Source organism: Belonocnema kinseyi, chromosome 1 (assembly GCF_010883055.1).
Source record: "Belonocnema kinseyi isolate 2016_QV_RU_SX_M_011 chromosome 1, B_treatae_v1, whole genome shotgun sequence".
Taxonomy (NCBI): Eukaryota; Metazoa; Arthropoda; class Insecta; order Hymenoptera; family Cynipidae; genus Belonocnema; species Belonocnema kinseyi.
The window spans coordinates 159544494-159552966 of NC_046657.1; positions in this window are offsets into that span (position 1 = coordinate 159544494).

Genomic DNA, 8473 nt, shown 5'->3' on the forward strand with positions numbered 1-8473 from the left:
AATAGTTAATTTTTTAACAAAATAGTTAACTTTTAACAACATAGTTGAATTTTCAATTAAGAAAGAATATTTCTAACCAAAAATAAAAAAGTTAAATTTTCGATTTAAAAAATGAATTTTCTACTAAAATAATAAATCTGCAACCTGAAAATGAATTATTAAGAAAGAAGTTCAACCATTAACCAAGAAAAGCAAATATTTAACCAAAAAGACGAATGTTCTAAAAAAAGTTGAATTTTCAACCAAAGAGATGAATGGTCAACGAAAATTGTGAACCTTGAACTAAAATAAAAATAAATTTTTATTAATATGGTACACCGTCCACACAGAAATTGAACTTTCTAAACCTAAAAGTTGAATTTCCAACAAATAAAGAATTTACAGTCAAGGAAAAAAAGGATCATCCAAAATGTTAAACTTTTAAGTCAAAATTCGACCTAACAGATTAATTTTTCGACCAAAAAAATTAATCTTCAAACCAAAAATAATAATTTTCAAAAAAGTAGTTTAACTTTTATCCAAGTAATTAAATCTTCGATTTAAAAAATATATTTTCAAGAAAAAATAGAATAGATAGATTTTTCAGTAAAAAAAATCAATTGAATATCAAAAAAGTAATTCTTTAACAAAATAGTTCAATTTTCAACCTAAAAAAATGAATTTTCATCTAAAATGATTAATATTCAACTGCAATAATTTTAAGAAAAAAAAAAGAAAAAAAATTAATTTTCAATTTAAAAAAATACGCAATTTCAACCAAAAGTATGAATTTTCAAAAAAAAAACTGTGAACAAAAATATAATAGTTGATATTTTAACCGAAGAAGATTTTAATTTTAAACAACAAATTTTGAATTCAACCAAAAAAGAAGAATTTTCGAATAAAATAGTTTAATTATCAACTGAAGAAAATTAATTTATTTTCCCGAAACAGATGCATTTTGTACAAAAAAATATTAGATTTAAAAAAAAAAAACTAATTTCCCGAAAAGACGAATTTTTACCAAGAAAGTTAATTTTTTTACGAAAACAGTAAAATTTTAAACAACACAGTGGCGTTTTCAACCACAAAGGATGTCTTTTTTACAAAATTGGTTAATCCAGTTTCTCTTTTGTACGTATTTTGGGAATGCCTTTGATAATTTTAAGCCAAGAATAGAAAAAAATCGTACTATGCGTTTTTAAGAAAAAAGATTTTTTTGTTTTTAGCTTAAAAATTTCATTTTCCTCCACAACAACGATTTCAATTTAGTCCATTTCAATGAATTTTTTAAAAGTTAAAAAAACACTAGACAAAATTCCGGAAAGGATATAATTTTAAAGATTACAGGGGATAGAGTAAATTTGAATTCTGTATTATTCATATTTTTCGTTAATGTCGAAAAATGAAAAATCTAGTAGGGGTATAAAGTTACAGATTTCAGGAAGGGAACAATTTTGAACCATGGACTGCTATTCATTTTTTTTCGCCATTTTTAAAGAGAATAAGATTTTTTATCGTTAAAAATGCAAAACTCTTTTTTCCCAAAAACGCGTATTACGAATTTTTCCTTTTCGAGGTCGAAATAAAAATTAAAATCCGATCGAATCAGATTTCAAACCAAGATTTCTATCAGATTATCAGATTTGAATGAGCATTTTGAATTAGGATTTAAAAAATCGTATTTACTATCTTTTTAAATAAGGACGTCATTCAAATTTCGCGGGAAAATGTATCGCTTCAAATTGGAAAGGGCGCCTAATTTAAATAGTAAAAGAAGTTAAAGTAATAAAAAACATATTATTCTCATAAAACAGTGCCTTATTCAGGGTTGCTACAATATCCCAATTTCTAAATTTTCCTTTTTATAAAACCAACGATACGTCTACAAGATTAATAATATTAGTGAAACAAAAATTTTGAACAAAAATAACAAAAATATGAATTTTTAACCAAATATTTTGTTGAATTTTCAACCCAAAAGAATAATTTTCATCTAAAAGAAGAGAAATTTTCAACCAAAATTAGAATAGTTTGAATTTTAGAAAAACAAATGTACAACAACAAAAAAAGAACAAATATTCAACAAAACATTTTTTTATCCATGAAATGATTTTTAAACGAAAAATATAAGAATTAATTTTTCAGTTAAAAAAATCAATTTAAAAAAATGAATTCTTAACAAAAGAACTAAATTTTAAACCCAAAAGATGAATTTTCTACTAAAAGAAGATACAGTTTCAATAAAATATATAAATTTTCATCTAAAAAAGGTAAATTTACAAACCGAAACTGGAATAGATCAGTTTGCAGTTAGAAAGGACAAATTTTTGGCCAAAGAAATTTATTTCTTATTACACAGTGATGAATTTTCAACTGAAAATAGGAATTTTTGCCTAAATAGTGGAATTTTCAACCCAAAAGATGAATTTTCAACCACAAAAAGACAGTTTCAATAAAATATATAAATTTTCGACTAAGATGATAAATTTACAAATCAAAATAGTTGAATTTGCACTTAGAAAAGTAATTTTAAAGGAAAAATAACGAGTTTTTAGCGAAATGAATTAATTTTTAACTAAAAACAAATGTTTTCATGCAAAAATGGAATAGTTACCGATTCAGCTAAAAAATTTATTTTTTCTAACACACGCACGAAATATTCGATGTTCGACGCATGTTTTGCGTGCGGGAAGTGATTAATTCCGAAACCGTGGTAAAACGCAGTTATAAAAACACTTCCTAGCTGCTGTGCTTGCGCTCTTTTAGTAAGATTACTTTCTCTTGCTGTTGCGCTTGCGCATTTTGAGTCAGAATTACTCTCCAAGACTGTCGGAATCATAACCTCACTTCATTATGATTTGATGCTCATTTTTCATAAATTTTGGAAATTTAGCCAATTTTTCATAAATTTTACGAAATTTAGCAAATTATCCATACATTTTCAGAAATTTTTGAATTTATTCCAAAAAGATTCGGACAAACTAAATTTCTATATATTTTCGGTAATTTACAAATTTAATAACAATTTCCGGAATTCTTAGGTAGTTTTTGTAATTTTACCATAAATTTCCAAAAATTACCATAAATTTTCAAAGAATTGGTTTTTATTGTTTCTCAAATCGAAATTTCCCCGCATTTGTAAGAAAAATATCGTGTGCTACAGGAGCTAAAAGTAGGCAGTTGAATCATTTGTGAAGTTTACAGTACTTGCTATCGGCTCCTCTTCGGGTCGTCTCTGGCTCGTACAGCTAACTTCACACTCCTTTGTAATTGCCTACTTTCCGCACTTGTAGCACAATGTACTATTTTAATTAATAAGAAACGATTTTTCAGCTAAATAAATTAATTTTTAATCACAGTTAAGAATTTTTAACCAAAAATATAAATTTTTGACCAAATAGTGGAATTTTTAACCCAAGAGATGAATTATATTATTATAAAAAAAAAAAAAATTCTTAACAAAAAATTGAATAGCTAAATTTTCTACAAAGCAGAACATTTTGTAACGAAAAAGGTTACATTGATATCGAAAAAGTCAATTTTCCACAAAAAATGGAATAGTTCAAGTGAATTTTCAACTAAAATGATAAATCTTTAACTAAAAAAAATGTTTAACCAAATACATAAATTTCGAACTAAAAAAATTAATTTATTACCGAAAAATAAAATAGTTAAATTTTCAACCAAAAAAGACACTAATTTTCAACAACATAGTTAAATATTCAACCACAGAAATTAAATTTTAATCAAAAAGACAAAGTTTTAACTGATGGGAATACTTTTCTACAAAAAAAGAAGGATTTTCAACAAATAATTGACTTTTCACCTAGAAAAATTACTCTAAAAAAAAATAACAAATTTTCAACCAAAAAGATGAATTTTTTGCCAAAATAGACGCATTCGAATTTTCAATAAAATACCGAAATTAAACATAACATTTGAATTGAAGGGGCGGATACAATATCCACCTTAGCGCTCGAATACATGGAGAATAATTGTCCGCTGAGGAAATGTTCAAAATAGTTCAAATTTGAGTGTTGACCATCAACAGTCATAGGATATGTTGAAGAATGTTACATAAAATTTTAAAGAAAAAATATCAATTCCCGACAAAGATCTGGCAAGTTGAATGCAAAAATGTATTGATTCTTTTTTCGTTGAAAATTTGTGTTGTCCTTAAATAAATAAAAAACGAAAAAAACATTGAATTTGCTTGTCGTGCAAAAAAGATACGCAATAAAATAGCCTACAAGTATTAATGGTCAACACTCAAATTTAAACAATTTTGAAAAATTGCTCAGCGGACATTAATTCTTCGTGTGTTCGAGCGCTAAGTTGGTTATTGCTTTCGCCTCTTCATTTGTCAACTTAAGAAGATAAACTTTGAACCAAACATGTACGATTTAAATTTTCAGTTAAAACAATAAATTAATTTTCAATCAAATAATTAAATTTAGAAAAAAAAAGGTTTGTCAACTAAAATGATGAATCATCAACCAAATAAATGAATTTCCAACAAGTAGTTCCACTTCTAACTGTGCTCTATACTATTTTATACCAAAAATCATTCAATTTAACCAAAAAAGATGAATTTTCAACAAAATAGTTTGAGACCTTAACCAAAAATGAGTACTTTTTTATGAAATATTTGCTATTTTTAACCATAATAATTAAAATCACTAGATCTTTAGTTTTTGGAAAATTCCCTAACTCTCCAATTAAAAAAGTGTATGTTTATTTCACTCTAGAAAATGTTTTTGTAAAAATATGTGCAGCAATTATGATGTATAATTGTTCAAACAATAAATGCTTTAAATTCTCTTGAATGCTCTATAAATGCTCCGGTCGAGCTTAAATGCTGAGCATATTCGTGAGAGCCCTGGCGGACCAAAGGAACCGAATAGATAAAGTACCCGTAAAGACACCATTGGGTTCCCGTTCGGTTCCTTTTTAAAAGACTCAAAAAACAGCAAGATCATCTTTTAAACTGTTGAGATGCGGATTCTACTTCAGATTAACTTCTGCTGAAGGTGACTTCAAGCGCATCCATAATAGCTCTAGTAGTATGTTGCGCGTGAAGTTGTTATCTGATGTTTCCACTGTGTGGCGCTAGCATCCAGACAAAATTGTTAAAGTTACCGACGGAACACTTATTATCAGCTACTAAAAGAATATGCACTTGAAGTCGCCTTCGGCCCATGTAAATAACAGATATTTTTTTTTAGTTTTTAACGCTGCAAAAAAAAGTATTGCGATTACTCCGTGAATTTTTAATGCAAATTTTAACGTAGAATCCGAATTTCAACAATTTAAAAGTCAATTTTGCTGTTTTTTTTTTTAGTTTTTTAAAAAAGAACCGCATGAGGACTCAATGGGGTCTTTACGGGTACTTTGTAGAGGCATAGGCATCTTCGGTTCTTTCAGTCCACCAGGGAGCACTTGCTCAACATAAATTCTTGGGCATTTAAGAACTCTACCCGTGGCTCTTTGAAATGAAAGTGGCGTAAATGTTCACCGAGGCCGAGGGCAGCGCTGTTAGTACTTTTAGGCCAAAGATTATTCAAATTCATGGGGAAAGGACTGAGAGCGAAATGCGTGAAGAGCGTAAGATCCGCTCATCGCCAGCTCTTCTCCTGTTTTAATTTTCTCAGCGTCACGAGCGAGGATGCTTGATGCGAGCTTCGCGATATCGGAGACTGAGTGACCGAGAGTCCACCGGGAAACTCGACGTTGCCAGATGCAAGCTTCTTCGTGAACGCGCGAAGGCGGCGATGCTCGCCGATCGGGACTGCAGGCAGAAATCATGTCGAGTTCACCACTAGCGAGCGCCTATTCGAATCATACACAGACAAAAAAATATGTAACTATATTAGTTCAATAATACCTTGAACTAATACGCTGCGCATAAATTAGAACTCAGTAGGTAAAAAAGTCGAACTGGATCTCTTCATTTAATTTGTAATTTTATCGGTTTTAGTATAGATCCGACACTACCTAGTGGGCACAAAGTTTGGCGACGTCTTTACGACATCGTTACGATATCTTTACGACAACTATACGACATCCTATTTCCATGTCGTTAAGGTGTCTTTACGATATCGTAAATAAATCGTATGATCTGACAATGTCTTTACGATATCGCAAAGACACAGAAACGACATAGACATAGGATGTCGTAAAGACGTCGCCAAATTTTTTGCCCACCGGGTAGAGTTCTGAGCCGGTTATATTACTTTGTGAACGGTAACGAGAATAAGAATATTACCGAGAATTTAACCGAGAAGTAAATTCTCTGAGAATTTATGAGAATCTCAAAATTTATTTTAATTAATAGAAAATTGCATTTTTTCGTTAACTTTTCGGTTGAAAATTCAACTCTTTTATTGAAAGTTTGTCTTTTTCATTTTAAAGTTTACCTGCTTTAGCAGAAATTAAATCTTTTTGGATTGAAAATTCAATTTTTTTCGTAGAAACTTCCTTTTCCGATAAAAATGCCACTATTTGATAACCAGTGGGCACAAAATTTGGCGACGTCTTTACGACATCGTTATGACATCCCATGTCCATGTCGTTACAGTGTCTTTACGATATCGTAAATATGTCGTATTATCTGACGATGTCTTACGATCTCATAAAGACACTGTAACGACATGGACATAGGATGTCGTAAAGTTGTCGTAAAGATTTCGTAACGATGTCGTAAAGACGTCGCAAAATTTTGTGCCCACTGGGTAGAAAATTCAACAATTTTGTTAAAAGTCATCCATTTTGGTTGAAAATTCGTCGTTTTGGATTGAAAATTAAATTTTTTTGGTAGAAAATTATTTGTTGTTAAAAAATCCATAGTTTAATCGTGAAAACTCGACTAAAATCTTTTTCAACAGAAAATTCAACTATTGTTTTGAAAATTTATCTTTTTGATTTAAAACTTCAACTGTTATAAACGAAATTTTATCTTTTCTATGAAAATGCAACTTTTTGATTAAAAGTCGTTTATTTTTGCTTGATAATTTACTTAATTTGCTTGAAACATTTGTTTGAATCGCTTTGTTGAGAAATCACTTTTTTGGTTAAAGATTTATATTTTAAGTTGAAAAGTTATCTCGTTGGTCAAAAGCTTAATTATCTTGTTGAAAATTAATCTTTTTTATTGAAAATTTAACTACTTAGGTCAAAGTTAAACTACATTGTGAAATTTTTCTTTTTATTGAAGGCGTATCCCTGCTTGAAAATTTAACAGTTTAGAGAAATATACTTCTTTTTTTGGTTCAGAATTCATTTTTGAACAGAAAATGTAAGTTTTCCATTTTTTTAGGATTGATATTTTTAGTTAAAAATTCGCGTTTTTTTTTGTAAAAAATTATTTTCTATTTTGTAACCTTTTTTGCGTAAAAATGCATCAGTTTCGTGGAAAATTAAGTTCTTGTTGAACAGTCATATTTCCTATTTGAAAATTGAATTTGTTTAAAGAAAATTTGTGTTCTGGTTTGAAGGTTCAATAATTTCAATAAACTTTTATTTATTTTTTGAATGAAAAATCATTGTTTGTTGGAAATTCGTCTTTTTGGTTTCAAAGTTCTTTTCTTTTGTTGTATAAATTTCATTCTTTTTTTTATTAAAATTATAAACTATGAGACTTTTTCGTTGGCAATTTGTCTGTTTAAGTTGAATATTCAACTAATATGTAAAAAATTCAATTATTTTGTTAAAAATTCCAGTATTTTGTTAAAGAGTGATCTTTTAACGTGGAAAAAGCATTTTTTTTAAAGAAATTAATACATTTGAAAAATTTAAATTTGTACATGAAATACTGTTTTATTCCGCCTTATAAAATATTCTATGTTAAAAATATCAGAAGATTAAAATGCTGGTATTTGAATATCAATGACTTCAAATGAAAAAATATTCCAAGAAAGCGAGATTGCTCGGCGATCGAGAAGCGCGCCTTTGCTGCAATATTCAATTCAAGCATTGCGACGTTTAGTCCTGAGAGTTTCGCGTTGCGCATTACAAGGCTTCGAGGTTCACCCTGTTTCCCTTTTCTTCGCTCAAGCAGACTCGAGTACCACAGCTGGCCATAAGTTTCTCATCATTCCGATAGGAGACTCACCGAGATCACTTCCCTTCTCCCCAAAACGAAACTCGTGACACCAAGAAGAGGCTGACCTGCCTTCTGAGACTCTTTGGCTAGAGAAGAGAAATATTTTGATTTTTTTGACTTTATAATTAAGTTTTGAGGCTTTCAGGCTGTTCCTGCTGAAAATGGATTATTAAAATTTATTGAACATTATTAAACATTATCGCTTTCAAGGTCATTTGAAAGTCAAATGAAGAAAATATTGCTGAAAAAATCTGAAAAAATTAAGACATAGGTTTTTTAGCATGCTGAATCCGAATCCGGTGTCGGTTGACCTTCATTAGTTCTAGATCAAGGTCATTTGAAGGTCAAACCTACAAAATAACCTCAAAAAAATTTGTAAAAATGTATGTA